A 20,493-nucleotide genomic window follows, 5' to 3' on the forward strand; every position below is an offset into this window, starting at 1 on the left:
CCTTGTCAGTTCATATTAAGCTTTGTTTGATTAATGCATAATTTAAGGGCCTGTTAAGTTCTCTACAAATATATGTGTATCTAATTAGTGCTGTTAGGCTTTGTGACATCACCACCTAACTATTTTTTTTTATCTTCACTGCAGTTTTTCCACTTAACTTCAGCTAGGGTAAAAAAAAACCAACGCGCTCCACCTTTCTCATCCTGTCCCAGTCTGTTAACGTAAACTGTCAGTGGAACTGACGTGGAACAGGATGATTAGACTTGTTTACCTCTCACTTTCGGATACACACATACATATTTGGAGGAGACTAAACATTTTTTGCATCTGTGTTTGCGTGTGTATGTATTTATGTGTTTCTTTGTATGAGCGTGTGCCAAGCCACAAGTGATTTGACCAAAACAAAGGGTCAGACGTGGAGCTTACTTACACGGGTCAGTTTGAGTTGGTTCATTTGAACAAGACTTTTTCGGCTCACCTATTCTTAATACAGCTTAACACACAGACAGGACAATGTGCAAAAATGTGTTATTTCTTTAGCAAACAAGACTACGGCTGGTATTTTGTCTGTAACAGGTGGATGCTGTATACAATCTAGCTTAGCAAGACCCAGTGAGCCTTAATCATCTTGCATGTATCACTGTTTTACTGACCCTTGCCCTGCACAGACTCCCTAATTAAGATGCTGTGAAATGCTTTAAATGTGTATGATGAATACTCTTAATTATGGGTTCATTATTTTTAATTTATATAAATAGTGAAACAGCTAGATACCATTGTTTGTTTGTTTACCGCATCTGTGCCATCATTGATCTTACTTACTTGGCTGGGTGGCTATGATGGTTCATAGTGAATCGCATTTGGAGGTTTCTAGCTGTGTTGAGTTCATGTTGGCATGCATTTACCTAATTAAAAGACCACATAGGTCAGTAATCAATATGTCTTTCACTTAATTTGGCTTTTACAGATACCAACAGTAGCCTATGGTTCACTGGTCTTGCAGTGCCATATTGCGACAGCACTGTGCCAGGGCAGCTCTGGCTTGTTTATGTTTCTTAAACTATCGTTTTGGTTGGCGCTCAGCGTGTAATAATGGTGCCCCTGCTAAAAACTTTCAGGTAAACTTATTTTGCACATGGTGAGGCGTACCCTGGCATTTAAAGGGCTAAAAGCTGCTATCTTGTTTACATTTGTGCTATTGGTAGGTTAGGTTAAGGGTAACTTGCCATTTTCTTCATGTAGACTACTAGTTAGGAAGTTGTTGTTTCCCATAGAGACAGACATTTTCATAACCCTAACACCTAGAAAGTGGAATGGAAGGAGAATGCGGAATAAAGTAATCAGCCAATGGCAGGCTTATACCCACACTCTACATCCGGGGAGTCAAACTAATGGTTCACCACCACGGTTACCCAGGTTCCCTGCTCACAATGAGGACAGATTGGATCGTGCTTGAGTTGCTGCAACTTGATAAAGTAAATTCCTCAGCACTTGTTTGACTGTGAGTGTGCTCTCATGTTTGTGTGTGTGCGTGTGTGTGTTTTGTGTGTGTTTGTGTATCCCTTAGGCATTCCTGTGTTGGAGTTTTACAGTTCTGTGCTATAGGCCTCACTGCTGTGTATGATTGATGCTGTCAAGACTCATACCATTATGTTTATTATTCATCTGTTCCAATGCTTTCACTTGAGGGGAAACAGAAGTTAGAAATACAGGGTTGACACCATCAGCACGGTACACACAGAACACTCACACACCAGAGAGACAGTGAGATACTTATGTCCGTCTTTCGATTTGCCTGTTGGCCCATCTTCTCATCCAGCTGTCAATCACTGTCTTAAAATGTGTCTAGAAATAACTGAGCATCGCTGTCCTGTACACCTGCAATTAAAATTGAGTGACCTTAACCTGACACTGCTAATTAGCCAACAGTGAAACTGACTGCAGAAGGACAAGTTGGACTGGTTGCGTCCTTGGGTCCGTAGGAATAACGATTCATAGAAAGTGTGTTGGAGTTGTTTCAGGTTTTCGAGCAACAGTAGCAGGGTGATGGTGAGGGGTACCAAAGCCAGGCCAACCTAGACACAATGCCCCTGGGCTGACAACACACTGGTATGTGGTCAGAGCAGAACAGCCTGCAGGTACCAAGGAGGAACAAAACACTATCTGAACCACTGCACACATACACACACAAACACAGGAACAGTGTTATTTGTAGTAATACAAACTAGATTTCATATGAAAAAAAACAACGCTTGGAATGTTTTATATCTGATTAATCTCTGTGTTATTGTCAAAGCAACATTACACAAGTACAATCCCAACATAATAATGGTTACACATGATATTTCTGGACCCAATTCAACTTCTAAATAATGTTGGTACTCACCAATATTATTGGACACAAGTGAAAAGTTCAGGGGCTTCATCTAGAACCTCAGTGATGAAGAAGACAAGAAAGACTGGAGAAAAGATGTCCCTTCCCACATTACATGGCCAAATGTTTACTAGGGTTTTTTGCAAAAGAGTTTAAAGAAGATATTTACTGACACAGCAATGTAAAACTTAACCTGTCTGATCAAGACATTTGTTGTACAGTTATCCGGCGATGGCATCGCAAATGTTATTATTATCAATTTCTTTAATTTACTCTCCGAGAGGTGACTCCACTGTAGCTACTTGCTAGTGTATTGTAATCACGATGAATTCTAATTGCATCCAAGACGTTTATACAAAAACACACTTTAGGTTATATAATCATGACAGACCAGTAACACCACTTTCCACAGCTGAAAAATAAACACAGTTATGCTACATGTGGTAGCTGGATGTAAATGTCACATTCCCAAGTACTAGCTCATCAAGTTCAGCCCCAGTACACGAGGGAGGCGGGGGCTCACTTCAAACAGAGTCCTGATGAAAGCATCGCCTCCATGGCACAAGCTGCAACTTTCATTTGTTTAGCAAGAGCGATGACAGATCTATCAGTCATAAATATCCTGGAGAGAGTGATGGAGGAAGGAGGATAGGGGAAAAAAAGAAAGGGAGGGGTGAGACCTTCAACATTTGGTTGTGTGCGTCTGTGTGTGTACTTATTTTCCTCTTCATTAAAAGACGATTCTGGATTCAGGCATCCGCATGTCAGTGCCAGAATCTGTCAGTGTATCTCCAGTGGCTGTCATTGAGATGTGGCCTTAAGAGTGATTTACACCCCCGCCCTCACTCATCACAATTGTCATATAAGTTTCATTTGTAAATATATATATATATGTGGGTTAACCTTTCATGCCCCCCCCCCCCAACAGACACACACACGCTTCACCTGCTTTTTTCCAAGCGCCTCACACCCCATGCTATCTACGCAGAGCAGAGGGCTGCAGCGTCAGTCGCACGCCACATGCATAAATCATCGCTCGTCTTGGGACCAACATTTTAATCAATGATAGAAACATGAAAACATTGTTTCGCGCTAATCATCAACACTGTGTTTGATCTATCCGGAGCTTTAATCTTGTCTTATGTGGACAGAACCGTGCCGGTCGAGCAAGAGGAGCATTGTTGTAGGTGCATCACAGCACTCTTAGCTGTGGACAAGTTTACACTGATTGTTTCATGTATCTGGGCCTGGGCTCCTGACGCCTGCTATGCTTTTGAACCTGGCCTTTTGTGTCCTCCAACAGAGCTTTTGTTCTAGATGAAACAGACTATGTATGGTCAGCACTGAGCTGTGTCTGCGCCACCACATATGCACACACACACACACACACACACACACACACACACACACACACACACACACACACACACACTGTAGGCACCATGGCAAGTTGTAGACCCATACTTGTGTACAACAACATGCAAACCCATGCTGCCACATATTTATGTGGGTGAGTGAATGTGTGTGTGTGTGTGTGTGAACAGTAGCGGGGTTGGACAGGGGCATCTGTTTTTTCTCAGCAGTAAGACATCCTACAAAAGTAATCTCAATTACAAGAGAGACTTCAGAATTAAAGTTTCATCTTACTGTAACACCACGGCCTCTTCCTGGCACATCAGAGCACTGCTGTTTTCTTTTTTAACAACACCACCATGTTTACTGTCTCGGAGGGATTAAGTTTACTTTTTACTTAAAAAGAAATTTAAAGCAGGAAGGAACTTGCTGAATATATATCTGGTTGTTTGCACAAACAGCCAGCCTTATATGTAATGTTGATACTCTGTTTGTAGTGCTAGATAACGAAAGCTACACTCCACGTTACATTCCAGGTATTTTACTGACTCTCATCGGAGCAACTTGAATGGATACAGCCACTTAAATGAGCAAAGTTTGTTCGGGTTGCCCTGGTCAACTGTAAAAGCCAGATAGAAAATATTGGCTTTCTTAGAGGGAAACAGGATCCATGTTCTATATAATATCATGCTATATAATTTCAATATTGAAGAAATAAGTCCTGTCCAAATAGTTTTCCTTACATGCCAGTGTAGACTCATTTGCAGTTTTCTCTTATGTGTAAATCTGAATAAATGTATACTACTTGAGTTCTGATGAACATCTTCCGTCTAAAAATGTTTTCAAGTATTATTCCTTAAACAACAACCGAGTGCCCCTTCAGAGGAAAAAATGTACTGCAGTGGTTCACCATCATTACACTCACTTGTTTTAATATTCTGAATAAGAAATCGTGGAAACACAACTGAAAACATTAGACACAGTTAGAAAAAAATAAGCACACGCGTTGCCCTAAAAATCTGTTTCTTAAAAGCTGAATGTGGGCCTTTGGTTGTTTTTTCCCTTTCTCATGCGGAAGAATCTTGGTCGCGCTTGTTCCGATGGTAATGTAACAAAAGCTAACACCAGAAGTCTTTGTGCTCGGATGTGTTTGCAATAAAAGGAAAAAAAAGGGGGACAGCATGCTTTTCTACCAAACACTAGGGTTGGTGCATAAAAAAGTAAATGAGCATCCTAATATCGGGGCCTCTTAATTTTTCAGCAGACGTGATGAAGTGAGTTTTGACTGATGTTTCCTGAAAGTGGCAACACGTGTCCCTCTTACCCGGCTGGTGCAGTCTTCTCGTCTACAGATGTGTCGCTTGATGTACCCATCGAATGGCACACTGCCACTTAATAAAATATCACTCTTGCTTTGACAGGGAAGCCTTAATTGAGTCCCTTGTCAGTTTTATCAAACTGTGTGTTATCGTCGTTTGAAACTTTTTTCCTCTCTTTCCCCCTCAGCCTCTCTCTCTTGCTCTTATGGAATATGTTAGCAGTTGAATCCTCTGTAACCAGGAGAAAAGGAGGGGAGGGGAGGGGAGGGAAGGGGTTGAGGAAAAAGTAAAAAGTGAAAGAGAACAACACTGGGTTTGAAAGAGAAATAAAAGTAAGAGGACGCCAGAAAAAGAGAGAGAGGAGGAGAAACGGCCAAGAGAGACGGTGCTGCGAAAGAGCCTTCAGAGGCTATCTTGTCATTGGATCCATAATTCAGGTTCATGATTTTAATTTCCCTCTGTTCTTATCAAAGGCCGGTGGAGCAGCAGGGGGAAGGCTCGTAGTTAGCTGGATAACTGCATATGAGATGAACTGCAGCGCTCTGTCACAATGCCTGGACGACATAATAGGGATGGAAATGTGCCGAGAAGAACAGAGTATCCACTCACTCGCTGTGACTTCCTCTTTCAACTACCAAAAACCCACAATCATACGTTGTTTACAAAAACCCTTTTTTGACATCTTCTCCCTTTTCCTCAGAAGCCATAAGCAAACTCTCACCCGCCCCCCCAAAGCATATTCGATCACACACAGGCAGAGAACGACAATATGCTTGTGTAAAGCCCCACAAAAGTACAGCAGATGAATTATGAATAACGACTGTGTTTGGATGAAGCCTTTTGATTTGTTAATATTTTCTTGTATGTCTATAATAAAAACTGCTGTTCTATCAAAGTGTATGTGTTTACTGCAATGTAGGAACATTGTCACAAACTAATACAGCCACAGGGCCAAATTTTTTAAGGGCGGTAGGCGGCTTTCAGAAGTTTTTTTAAGCCAGTTTGAGTGTCCGTAAAAAGTTAAAAACACGTGCAAACTAATGTGGTCAGCGTGTGCTGCAGCTGCGTTGTGTGTGCTGCACAATCTAGAGGGCACTGTAGCAGCCTGAGTTTCATGCTCCCATCGCTTTCCTTGCCTTGCAGGCACATGCTAGTCTTCTCACACACACACACACACACATACACACACCACTGAAGATTTTTTGATGTCAGTTCCTTTTTCTATTTTTCTTCCTTCCCTCATCTTCATATTTTCCACGCTGCTACACCGTTATTCTCCCTCTCCTCCCTCTGTTTTTTTCCTAATTTCTGCATCTCTCACCCTCCTCCTTTCCCCTCTATCTTTATTTCTTTGGCTTTGGTGCTTACAGGACTCACTAGTGCCACTGAACTTCTCAGTCAGCTATTTGATCATTAATTTATCACAGTTCCAGCAGTTTGTTTGACAGGTGCAAGTGCTTTCATCTGACTAGGGCTAGGCATTGCTGAATGAACAAGGTAACCTGGACCTATATGTTGAGTAAGCAGGTGAGCTCGGGACTGAACGAACCGATCGGCCTGTCTGCAGAATGAGCAAGTGCAGCGACGTGGCCTACTTGCTCACTTGGCAAGCAAACTCTAAACCAAGTCAGTTATGCCAGGCTAGCGAACAGCTTGCACAACCCCACAGTAGTTGCAGGAGTCAGGCCTCACCTCACTCACAGAGTTTCATGTGATTAGATGGTTGTGTGCTCAAATAGCAGTAGCATAGCATAGGTGAAGGTGAAACTGAATCTCCTCTTTTAGGTTTGTTATACAGTGATGGATCTTCATTTTCCAACATGCACAATAACAGTGACTCATACCTCATAAAACTTCTCAGTCAAAAAAAGAAAAAGAAGAAAATTGGTTTGACATCTCTTAAAAAACAAAGTAGCATGGCAAATGCCAGCCTTCTGTGACAGCATAATATGGATAGAAATACATAAGACAGAAGGGCCTCAGTTGCCAGAAACGTTGGTTTCTGGCTGATGTCAGGACCGAAAAACAGCCTCTGAGACCTACTGCAGCCAGTGTGATGACAGGGAATCCAGCACTACAGTGCTGTATGGAGTTTAGCTGCTGTTAGACAGTTACTACATACTTGTTTGGTCATGCAGCTAACAGCAGTGATGCCATTAGCTGACTAACGTTTAGGCCCGGGTTGCCTAGTGCCGAACCAGGATACTATATTCCCTGCCCGCAAATTGGCCGCTGTCGACTTTGCCATGTGCCACCATGATTGAACAGCTTTAATTGGCTGTGTTTTCTCTACTCTTACTCAGAGTCAGCCAAATTTGACATGTAAGTGCATGGCAAGGGGCATAATTCACATTACGCAGTAATTACTTTCGCTACTATGAATGTCAGTCGACATGCTGATCGCTCTTTTTCTTTTACAGGAAACCTGTAAATATGTGACAGCAACTAACACTCTGATTTCCGTTTTCTGATTTCTGATGACTTGAAATAAAAGACAGTGAGGCTTTGAGACATTAACATTATCAGTACCAACAGTCTTTCCACAGACTTGAATGTGGATGTTAGAACCCCCCCAAGCCCTCACGGTGTCTTTCTGTCTGTCTTCTGTATTCTGCACTCTCATTTCGTCTTCACATTATTAAATACAGACCCTCTCCTCCCCAGTATTCAATTTCTTCTGCTCTCTAAATGCACCAAAAATGTTATTATTTAAGCAATATTTTCACCCAGATGCTGAATAACATTCCTTATGTATTATCTATATAAATGTAGTGTATCCTAGATGCTCTGAAAGACCTAGAGGCCATGGGGCCTCAGAGCGGAGCAATGTTTGCTCACCCGTAAGAGCCTTTCACACCTTCTTTCTTCACCCTTTGCGCCAGTGCCAAAGCTGTGTGAACTCTTGTAATGTAAAGGTATATTTGCTGGTCAAGATTGAACCGTATTGCCTGAGCCTTTTGCAATGTTGAACAATCGTACGAAACCCATATATTTTCCTTCTTTCTTTCTTTCCTAGTAATGCTCCAGTTCTCCTGTGTTTTCTCTTTTTCCAGCCTCTTTCTTTCTTTTCCCTCCCTCTATCCCCGGAATCAAGGTCTGCTGGGGCATTTTTAAGACAGAGGCTTCCTGGACTATTTTGGTATCAAAGCTTTGAGGCAGCAAGAGGCATGCTCTCTGAAGTTGACATGTAAGGAGAGGAGGGCCTTCCTCTCTCACTGGTTTGTAGGGGGCATTGGGAGGGAGGGGGCCACTCAGTAGCCCTGCCAGGAGTGATCTCTACTGGGAATATGAGCCTCAAACGCTCGCCTTCAAGCCCAGACCGTCCCGAGCCATTGGGGAGGCTTACGTTTCATATGTTTGGTGCACAGTTGACTGTATGGTCTTATGGTGTGTTAGGACTGGTGTGCATACATTCATGTGTTTCACAGTTGTTGTGGTGTGCTCCTGAGTGTTGTAACATATCGCAATTGTTTCCTACATTTTACATTTTTAAGTGAAACAATGCTTCACAAAGCAACTCCATACACTGGCGGCCCCAAATGGTAGCAAGAAGTATCTGTCAGTTTTTTTGTTGTTGTTGTTGTTGTTGTTGTTTTCAGTCCAGTACATTCTCTGAATATGCCGGCAATGAAATACCCAGGCTAGCAAACTTTTAAATGCATTTCAAGGCATAAGTGCAGCTTTATCCGAATGTTTTACTTTGGAATTAATCAGACCAATCAGAAACTGTTTTGTATTTAGGTCCATACGTTCAATTTGTCACTTTTAAGGGAGAGATATATTATAAGTGACCCTTCTTCAATTATCTGGACATACTGGGTGAATTTCACTCTCTCGGATGGTGGAATAGTGGCTCTGTTTCCCTTTGGAGTTCCATTTTCAGGCTGATTTGATGTCGTATTTTCACATAAAAATCCTGCCTCCAGCTTTAATGTGAATATAACCAGCTCCAGCCCTTTGTGGTCGACTGCTGTCCAGATGACCTCCTCTGTTTTCCCCTCCGTACTGAGGAAGTCCAGCTTACAGTGGATCTGACTGTGAAACGGTCTGACCTGGCTAGTCTCTCTACCAACACACTGCTCCCTGATTCATCTGCTGCCAACCCCTTCAAGTTATTCATCTGGAAGAAATATGCATTCATCATTGTATTTTTAATCACACCAAATAGATAGACAAAGAGAATGCCTTGGGGAGAGGGGGAGCAATCTACAATTCCCAGAGCTCAGATGGTATTCCTGCCCTGCATCGCCAAACATTCCCCAAATTGACTCTGAATGAATTTATTTTTAATGTGTGGAAGATGCTCTACCACAGAGAATAGAGATGGTGTGTACACGAGTGTCTGTGTGTTATGCTCTTGTTTGTCTGCTGTGTAGTACTATGATTCTTTTTTGTATGTTTGTATGTGCATGTATCAGTAATGCAGTTGCACATATTTACCAGCATACATTTTTGTTGGTGTGTGTGGTTTTGTCTTCATGTTTTTTTGTTTTTTTTTTACCGCTTAATATCATTTTTTTTATGATACAGTGCGGTTTTCAAAGTTTTTCCTTCTCACAAACCCACCAACTGTTAAAGTCTCCATTGCATAATCCCTGTTTGACCCATCTCCTTCCCCATCAAAGCCCGGTATTGTAGTGGAGCTGTTTGGCCTAGCCAGCCCTGAACAAATGAGCAAGCTCATCCCCTCCATTCTCCATTCCATTGTATTCATTAATAAATTAATTTATCAGCTCGTCTTGGTTCCAGCCTAATTGAGTCCCATTGCAGCCTTCTAAGTAGGACACGTACGGATCCGACAAATGGAATGGTATCCGGCCCTCGGTCCTCAGGGCTATGCCTTGGCCCTGTACCCTGGAACACACTGCTTTGTTAGCTGCGCCGCGTGTGTGTCTCTTTGTGTGTGCGTTTGAATGTGGATAGATCTGATACCTCTTTCATCTGCTTTGAGCTATCTGTTGATTATCTCTGTGCTGTGCGGTCGTATTCTGTGTTAGCGGGGACGGATTGGAAGGTGGGGGTCGCTTTGGGAAGGTAGGAAGAAAGGGAGATAGTGCAGAGGGAGGCAGGGGGCTTCCTGTTACCCCATCAGAGATGAGCCCCCACAGTGTTGTGGGTCTGCATATACACATACACAAATGCATAAGTCTGTGCACACACACACTGCAAACAGATGTGGGCTCACAGAAAAAGGGAGGGTCTTCTATAGCTTAATGCCATTACATTAAATTTTAAATAATGTTATGCAAATCAGAAATGACAGGAGATTATCTCCTTGGGACCTTGAAAGGGATTCGTCAGTTCTTATTCCAATAGCCCTGGAAAATAGCCCAGACGTCCTGAGTGGAGAAATATGGCAGGGCGTGACGGAGACTGCCGCTGCTGAAAGAGGAGACCGTGAGAAAAGGCCCCAAGTGTTGGCTATTAAAATCAATTTACCCAGGAAGTCAATGAAGAGAAATCCCTTGGTAAAGGCACCTCCCAGGACAGCTCACGGGTCCTGGAAGAGGAGCACTGGCGAGGACGGAGGAGGCGAATGCCGCATGCCAAGGTGAAAGTAACACACACGCCAGAGGAAGGAGGAGATCGGGCTGAGGCAGGGAGGGTGAGGACTGTCTTTCATGTTTTCCCCTTGTGTCTGTTTTATCTCGACAGCCCTGCCGCATGTGCAAGATAGTTTTAAAGAGCTTGTCCCAATGTGGATGCTTCCGCCTGCAACGCCTCACAAGTTTTTCTGTTGTAAGAGTTGGATGTGGAGGACAAGCAGTTGGTTCGCAGTGCGATGGAGGTCCTGCGGTTTGTTGTCCTTAACAAGTGCCAGTACATACTGACATACTGTATGCACATCATGTTGGGGGATGTAGGGGAGCTACAATGCTCATCACATGACTCCTCCATTTTCCTCCAGTGCTGTCAACACCCCTGAAACCACCCACCCACCCTCCCCCTCTGCGTTTCCACTCTCACATCAGGCCAGAAGTGCGGCAGCCATGCTTGCAAAATAGTCAGTCTCAATATTGTGTTAGGGACAGAGCCATCCATTACGGAGAAAACAAAGTCTTGTCTGTCTCCAGTGCTTTGGGCCATCAATTAAAGACATCACGCCAGCACAGGGGCACTGAAGGGGGGGTGTGGTGTGGGGGAACAGACCTTATCAGAGTCGTTGCATCAAATATTGATGAACCTAATTGAGGTTCTTAGGCACTACAAAGCTTCCTGAAGAGTATCTGTTTTTGTGGCAAAATACAGTCCTGGTCCACCGGAGCAGACAGCGAGAAGAGTGCAGTCTTGTGTGTAAATTGCATGTTATGTAGACTAACTGCAGGCAATTGCATGTTATTGAGATGGAAGATGAGGCAGAAACTTGTACCAATGAAATTCTTCTCCCACAGATGGAAAGTATGTCAACACCAAGTTATTGTAACAGACACTTTTATTATGTTATATCTCAAAGAAAAATGCATGAGGAAGATTTGAAATTATGATCATGTCATGATATTTTTATTCTTCTCTGCTTTTTGAATATTCTTCCCTATTCTGTCAGAACACAGAAATAGCATCTGGGCTCCCTTTTGGTGTATATGTTTTCCCATCCCTCTCTCTTTCTCTCTCTCTCTCTCTGTCTCTCTCATTTTGAGATAATGCAGGATTACGTTTCGATCTTTTTTGCTTGAAATATAAAACTTTACTGCTGCAGTTCTTATCCGTCTCTGTCTCTCAGTGCTGGTCCCTGGTGACACCAGCCTGAGAATGGCAGCTTTAATTTGCAGGAAAACAAGTTGAGAATATTGATTTCAAAAAGTGCTCTCTTCTCCCCTTGGAGAAAAAAAAAAGGCAGAAAAAAAAACAAAAAAAAAAAAACCTGTCTGCCATGTGAAAACCTGTAGCCTTCAATTAAGTGGGGCTTGTAGGTGTGTGTGTTTTCATTTGGGCACGGTGTTCACTTGAAATGACACATTAAAGGCTGTGTTTTACTTCAATCAGACTGCGAAAATATACACACAGACCTAAGTGTCTCTTGAAGGGCTCCGATGTTGGCACACACACCCCACCACCATACAGTACCAGACAGATGGGCGGTATTTATCTTAGAATAAGAACCATGTTCTCCTGCTCCAAGAAAGGAAAAGACTGCCTTTCCCACTTCTGAAGAGGACACGTGTCCTGGAATTCATGTCAGTTGATGTTCACAGGTCTCAAGTCTCACTTCCCCTCCCTAAGACTTTTTGTAAAGCACAATAATCTCATACAGCCTTTTGTCCGCATGCACAAAAACAGAAATCAGAGCTTTGCTCCTTGGCTCCATCCCCATGCTGGACTGTTGAACCACTGCGTTTTCTATTTATTTTGACTCACAATAAACCTACAGCGATTCATTTGATCTTATTTGGTGAATAGTCAGTCCCTGTGGTAAGGCTTATCCCCTTTAATGCAAGGCCTATTTGGGGTTCTGATCTGGTGCTTAGGGCCAGGCAGAGTTGAGTATCAACGCAGGGACTGACTGGAGCTAGTGGTTGTAACACGCCATCCCAGAGGCTTTGGAAGTCATCCCGCTAATACAGACATGACTAAAGCTCCCTATCATCCCCCGCAGAATGACACGGCATGGCTCCAAGACTTAACTCTTACAAAGAGCTTAAATATCTTAGATGTGTAATGCATAATGGAGGTGTGTTCTGTACTTTGGGGCGCAGAGTATTCCCATCGCTATACCACGGCTGTACTACAATAGCATGCTGGCTTGTTCGCCGTATCGCACAGCGGCGTCAACGGTGAGAAGTGCATGCAGGTGGCTGAATAATTAAAGGATGAAAGCCACAATAATAATAAAATTGCATTACTTTTTTTGTAAATAGGGCAATTTGTGTTGCAGTGTTCTCCTCTGTTGAGTAAATCACAGCCGTTCTCCTTCTCTCTTTGTTTCTCTTTTAGTCTCTACCACTGTTCCTGTGTGTGTGTGTGTGTGTGTGTGTGTGTGTGTGTGTGTGTGTGTGTGTGTGTGTGTGTGTGTGTGTGTGTGTGTGTGTGTGTGTGTGTGCGCGCGCCATGTGTTCCTCTGTGTTTGCATACACTGTGTGCTCAAGTTTGCTGAAAAGGGGGTTGGAAGCTCCCCTAGTGGCTCCTCCAGAGAATTACCTTGGAGAGTACTGCTCTGCTCAGCAGCAAACACACTAATGGCACGAAAAATAGCAAACACATTACTTTTTTGTTTCCATATCAGCAGTCCAACTGTGTACCTTTCTATTTTTGTTTGCTTACATATATATGTAGAGGGGAGAGCTTGTTTGTGAAAAGTAGTGTAAGCTCAAAAAGGGTGTAGCTATTTAGTGTTTGCAATTCAAGTACAATGTTCTCATCAACTACTACTAAATAAAATAAAATTGTTAAGGGAGAGAGCTGTGTATTTTCATATACATGATTTTCAACTTGCAAGATGGTAATTTTTTTTTCCTCCTCACAACCACTGTGATTCAGCCTAATATATTCTGTTTAGTACTAAGAAAAGTAGGCTGCCAGATGGAGCCTTGGAGAGTAAAAAATAATATGATCTACTCTTTTTTTAACTTCAGATATTAATGTTTTACTGTGTTTAGACACTTGGTTTAATCCATGCAGTATTTGCAGGCCAAGCCGAGAGCCACAAATCTACAAGCATACCTTGTTATTAAATGTTAATCACCGACTAGTCTTTTTCGGGCCAGAGAACTGAAAACATAGTTCCCAGTGCTGTTTGTCACGAGGATCTGAGTATGTGCGTCTGATGGCAGTAGATAACCTCCCATTGAGATTGTTAGCAATCCTGCCCTCTGATTCATGAAATCGAGATGAGCTATATGGAGACATACAGGAGGTTATGCGTATGCCAGCATGTGTTTGCATACATAAATGTGTGGAGGAACAACTTCTTATGGGTGTGTGCATGTGTAATGAATGTTAATTAAGCCTTTTGTAAAGTGGTCCATCATCTCTAGCTTCCAGCTCGTGCAACTATGAGCTCAAAGAAGTGAACGGTCTCCCCAGTAGGACAGAACTGATAAGACTGTGACTCTTGCTATCTACACTTCACCTTTCATTTGTTTTGATCTTTAAGCGGTCTTGTGTGTGTGCGCGTGTTTGAGAAAAGAGAAGCAGTGAGAGAGGTGCCGTCCTGATGTGTTTGTTCTAAATTGATCACCCACTTGCTTTTTTTTTAATCATCTTGTTCTTCCTCTTTGAATGTGCTGCGTTGCTGGCCGGCTGATTGTATCAGGAAGCGGTCAGAAGCTCAGCATATTTCAATTTCATTGGATTTAAAGAGGACTGGGAGGAGGTGTGCACATTAGCGCCTCAATGCAATCGCATTTGTCAGCATGATCCTTTTTAAGTGCATTTCAATTAAGCCGTGATTCTTTGATTTTATTACGCCCCGGCCTTGCTGGAAAAAATGCTCACTGCTGGTTGAACTCTCGTCTAATGTACACAATTTAATTTTCTTAATTGAGCTAACATGCTTTTCATATCCTAATTCCTAGAATAATCTTTGATTCCTGAATCTGCTGTGGCAGGCTTTTAATGAAAGAGGGCAGCCTAAAAACATCTGTTAGACCCGTGATTAAATCATCCGCATAACATCTGCATTTATGAGGGTGTTAGCATGCTGCCTGGCCCTTTATCTATTTTGGGCAATTATCTAGTGTGACTGTAGTAATACAAGATATTAATATAGATGTGTTTGTGTGGTTGCCCCCTCTCCTTCACACTGATGACTGTCATCTGGCTTTGTTTTCACAGAGAACTCTGGCTATTGATACAATGCACCAGAAGTCTCCTTTAAACAAAAGGAGGGGGAGATGCTTTGTTCTTTGTTTGAGCTGTGTGCGTAAGCTATTTGTGTAGACTCCTCTTCTGAAGGGTGGGAGGCATGTTGAGCAAATCCTGTTTCCTCTTTGGCAAGTGGTTAGGTAATTGATTAAGCTGTTAAATACACACATACAAGCTCACACACACCGTGCTCATGAGCATCCTCGATCGCACTAACACATGGATGTATTAGACAGTGTTTCCATACCTGCTGGCTTCACACAGTGTCGCTGGAGTACCAGCAGAGAGCCTTCTAACCCACTACAGTGTGAAACAGAGTACCTCTTCTTTCCGGCCCTCCCTCCCTCACCACCTTACATCAGACCCACTTTTTTTCAAGAATCACATAAAATAGAGTATCAAATGAACGCCATCGCTCTACCTCCTTAACCCCATCTACTTTTCCCCATCTCTTCTTCCTCTCTCCCTGCCGTGCCTCCTCCTTCTCCTCCCACGTCTTCCTGGTAGAATGGTCATCCGTCCATTAAGAGGGGGTGAGTCAGTCACCTGCCGTTTGGCCCCCTCATCGTATGACACACGGTGGCACAGCACGGCTGTCATCGCCTTCACCGGGCCTGGATCAGGTGACCAGATTATCTCCCCACCGGCTTCCATTTCCCACATTCTCATGTGCTACACTGAAAACAGATCACGCACAATCAGGATGAAACCGGCCAAATGACTAACCAGTACGAGTCCTGCTATTTCCCCAACATGTGTCAGAGAAATGCTCAGGTCAGACCTTGTTGACTCAAAGGTCTTGGCATGAGGTCTAGAGTTTGATGGGCGATGTTCCAAAGTGAGTAATGCAGCTTGTCAAGCGTACACCTCTCTGAGCTAAAAACCATGTTGTTTGGGGTGTTAGCATGGCTCGGTGGTTAGAGAGATTGTTGGGTATCTGGAAGAACACAGGTTCAATCTCAGGCTGCAGCGACCACTGTGACCATCCTGCTCAATTGTCAGTAACCAAGGCATGACAAGGTAGTGCTTGTCCTGTGGGTGACATTTCTACTTTCTGCTTGGATCACTTAGAGTTCTGTGTGACTTCTTCTCTACCTTTTTGCTCTGCGATAGCTTCTAGTGTTGCAAGAGGTAAACTCTCAGTACCCTGGTGTGTTATGTAAAGAGCTTTCTGAAAATGTCCATGTGATGCATCAATCATAATGCATCACCAAATTTTAAGGCTTGCTTGAACAGAGTTTGTGTTGTCAGTTAGAAAGCTAATGAGCCACTGCCCCCAAGCACTCTAATAATCTAACCAAAGTAAATGTGTCAATCCTAACATTAAAACAGTTATGAATGATTGCAAGTTATGTGAAGTTTCTGTTGATTACAGCTTTTAAGACACATGAAAGGTCAAGGGGTCAACAAAGAGGAAGGGAGTTGTCTTAAGTTAAGCCAGATGTTGTTTATTTTATTGTGTCACAGCAATGTCATGTCATTCATTACACTCTGCTGTGGTCGTGGACAGATGAGTGTCTTCAGACCGTAGCCACACCCAGGGATAAGGCTAATTGCTGCTGTACTGCCATTGTCTTTAAAGCCCCATTTTGTGGCTGCCGCGCTAACTGATGCAGCAGCAAGGAACACATGGATGCACACTGGCAGTGCCCTTCATGTGGTGGGTGCAAGTTTTGTTTCTGATTATGGAACATGATTTTGTTTTTTCCTTCTCTCGTCTTGTGTTTTTCTTGCTGTCTCTCTTTGTGCCTGGTCTGTTTTAACTGCTTGGGTTTGGCTCTCCATGGGCGGTGCTGTGTCCCCAGTGCCGGCGTGGAGGTTGTCTCTGCCTTACTGGTGCCCACATTAGGGAAAAAAACTTTCCCTAACCGCTGAACCCACCCAGAACCTTTCTGCCTGAGACTCGTTTTCCTCCTCAGTGAGTGACTTTTATTTCAGGGCACGCAGAAAAACTGTCAGCCAAATAATAATCGGAAGGGTTGAGCTTGAAATTCAACCGTAAGAGTAGTACGGTGAACTCACCTCAAGGTATGATGATTGACATTTTTAAACATCAGTATATCATTCTAAAGAATTCTCATTAAATGTTTTTGGCTCCGTGTGGTTAGCATTGCAAAATAGGAATTATCTGCTCCGTCTGGCTGTGCTTGATGGTGCAGATTCCCCCAGGACCGAGCCTGTGAGAACTTCTTGTCTAGATACTCATCTCTTTAACGTGTAAAATGTTTCTGACAGATGCTCCAGTAAAAGTCCAGTGCCATCAACTCATTCCCCTCCTTGGGCTCTCCCCATAGACAAATCTCAGAGTCGGTTTGTGTAGAGAGAGCTCAAATCCTTGACCTGCCCCCTTCGTGGGACCTCTCCTGGTGGAGTGGAGTGTAGTAATCTGACCAGCGCACTCTTTGCAGACACAGTCAAGTCCCCTCTGTTGTGCTATTATCAGCTGAGTGTTATTACCCCTCTTTGCACAGGAAAATATGCCTTGATTTCCATCGACCCGTCCTCGAATCAATGCTTTTAAAAATCTGAGACACCTTTTACTTAAGAGCAAAAGCATGCATTTTATGTTTTGACATGGTCATATTGATTGGGGTGGTGGGGAGACGGGTGGAGTGGGATGGAAAGGGGGTGTGGTGGGGGACTGTTGACCTCTCTCTCGTTCCCTCTCCTCCAATCTTCGCGCGTCTCTCCTTTGCGCTCTCAGTCGCTGCCAGTGTCTGGTAACACTGCCATCCTTAATGGCTTTCCTGTGCTCCATCTTCGTCCCCCCCTCCCTCACCCTGCCCCACCTTCCCTCTCAGCCATCTCTTGGTTGCATCCCCCCCCCCCCCCCGCCTTTCCTCCCTGCTCTCTTCTCTTTGGAGCCCCCCTCCTCCCCCACTAATCAATACTCAGTGCCCCCCCTTGTCCACACCCCACGTCACTCACATTTGGCTCACTGATAAATTATGGATGGGGCCTCTCACATCACATCTAAAATTTCTATTGTGTTTGTCAATGGATGATCGATACTTCACATCGCCTCATCCTCAAAGCTCTCCGTGCTCTTGCTCTCTGTCCACTTTCATCCCCGGCCTCTTCTAACATTTTTTGTTTGTTTATGATTTCGGTTTGCTGGAAGTGCTTCGGGTGCAGGGGGTCTCTAGGGCAGCAACTAACAAAAAAGTAATCATCAAATAAATGCATCCGCCCTGCTCTCTTACCTCGCCTCCTCGCTCTGGCACTTTCATCCCTTACCTTGCCTTTCCTCCCACTCTTTTCCTCTCCCAAAATGTCGTTAACATGTGTTGACACTGGCTTCAGACAAAACACCCGAGTTTGAAATCTGTGGCTTGATGCAAGTTTGCGGATGTGCACCCGCGTTTGACAAAACCTCATAGGCCTCCATCTTCCGTGCTCATCGGCAGCCTTTGTCCACCCCCACACCCCGAGAGCTGTGAAGGCAAATCAACACTTGGGTGGATGTTTGAAGAGGAGAATTTGAGGAATGAAAGGGACTATAAACAGACAAAGATGCCCTTAGCTGCCATTCCTGGCTGGACTTATTTAACTGTCAGTGTTTTTTCTCTTTAATGTACACGCAGTATGTAGACGCTCCTAACCTTCGCCATTAAAAGAAAAAGAGAACCCACACACCCATTTGCTTTCGCACGCACCACATCTCAGCTTTTGTTTCTCACACTTTATACCCTCAACTCTCTCACTTTCCCTCTCTCGCACACATACAAACCATGCGGGGTCAGAGCGGTGCTGGGGGTGTAATTTAAGTGGCGTTGGGCTTATCACAGCCTAAGGTTCAGCTGTGATCTCTGGCCCTGAGCAGCACCTGCTCCTCACGCTAGATCTCACCTCCCACCTGCTGACGAGAGAAACTATGCTGCCTAATAACTTTAGCGGCGGCTCTCTGCCTCCTTTTCCATGACCACTTAACCCCTGACGCGGCCTTTTAAGTGAAGGTCTGGTATGTGTCTTCCAGCTTCAGCGTGGCAGCCGAGCCTTTGTGCCATTACCTTAAGTAACTTGCAATCTCTTGTCAGCAGCGAGGCAAGAAACTACTTGAAACCTCTGCTCCAGAGAGGAGTAGTTGGTCCATTTCTTTGTTTTTACTTATCAGGGGCAGCAGTGGAGCTCCCGCAGCAACAGTAATGGAAGGCGCTAAGAGCCTAACATAGCAAAAGGTCCATTCAGAAAAAAAACAGGCAAACTTGCTGTTGCTTTTACTACTTTGTTTGCATTTTCTACATCACATGGAAGTTAACAAACAGTTGGATATTACACAGAAATCTGCAGGTTTATCTGTGTACTTTTTGAATTGCAGAGCGGGGGTCACAGTAGCTCTCGGAGAGGATTGAAAAAGGGCTGAGGCTGTTGGTGCTCAGCCTTTCAGAGTGTGATCTGTTTCCTGTCTGTCTGCACCTCCGCTCCCTCTTCATCAATGGCAGGGCAACAGTCTCTCACACACACACACACACACACACACACACACACACACACACACACACACACACACACACACACACACACACACACACACACACAGTTGTCCATTCCAATTGCCCTGCCATGCCTCCACCCTTTCCAAAGCAGGCGAGGTGAAAATCTTAAAGACCAACCTCCATTTTCAGACTGCCGTGGACACGCCTTACTGGCTTACACAAGGAGCCCAACTTGACCCTTGCTACATAGATAGACACACACAGACAGGCACAAATTATCTTATATAGTCTTGTCGATGCACACACACACAAACACACACACACACTCACTGCCCCATTGACAGACAAGCCACAGAGCAGCGCGGCATGCCAGGCAGGAAGAGAATCTCTCCCTGTACAGAGGTCAATGGCTTTTATCTTTAGTGTGTCTGACCTTAGCGTGGGTCTAACTCATCTGAAGGTCTCACATGCTTCAGAGTAGCTGATAGTAAAATGCTGAATTATAGATACCAGTTTCTGACTGTGAAAAATCGGTGTAGCAGATCGTATCTGTAACCTAGTAAAAGAGGCAGTCGGCTGAGTTGAGATTAAAAACATCACCGTGTACCTAATATATTTGGTAAGTTTGATTCCCCCGAAGCCACAGGTCAATCATCAACCTCATGCACATGTCCTGAGAGACTCCAAAGCCCTGCAGATCAGTCACTGTTCATGAGACACAGCATGAGAAACAATAACTCCAAAAATGCAGAAATGTTTGTTCAGAGATCATATTTCATATCATGATATTATAAGAATATTTATGAATTCCAGTTCAGAAAAAGAAAAGAATTATTCACACGCTGAGCAGTAATGATTGGAATGTATATTGTACTCAGTGGTGTATCTCATCTATTCAGCAATGATTGGACCATTTACTTGGCAAGAATTTCAGTTGTGTTTGACCTCTCTCAGAAAGGCTGACATTGCTCCCTTTAACTCTTCCTATCTCTCTTCGCTTCCTTTCTGTTTTCCATCTCACACACACACACACACATGAGCGCTTCCTCTTTCTCGCCAACTGCTTCACTCTCAGGCCGGAGTTCTGTGGAAAAGGTGGTGTCATCCTCCGCTCTCTGCCGTCGGTTCAGATTTGCCTCCTAGTGCAGCACGACTTCCTGATTTGTGTGACAAACACAAATGCCTTTAAATTCCCCACAGCCCCGGCTCC

This window comes from Acanthopagrus latus, chromosome 4 (genome assembly GCF_904848185.1).
Source record: "Acanthopagrus latus isolate v.2019 chromosome 4, fAcaLat1.1, whole genome shotgun sequence".
Taxonomy (NCBI): domain Eukaryota; kingdom Metazoa; phylum Chordata; class Actinopteri; order Spariformes; family Sparidae; genus Acanthopagrus; species Acanthopagrus latus.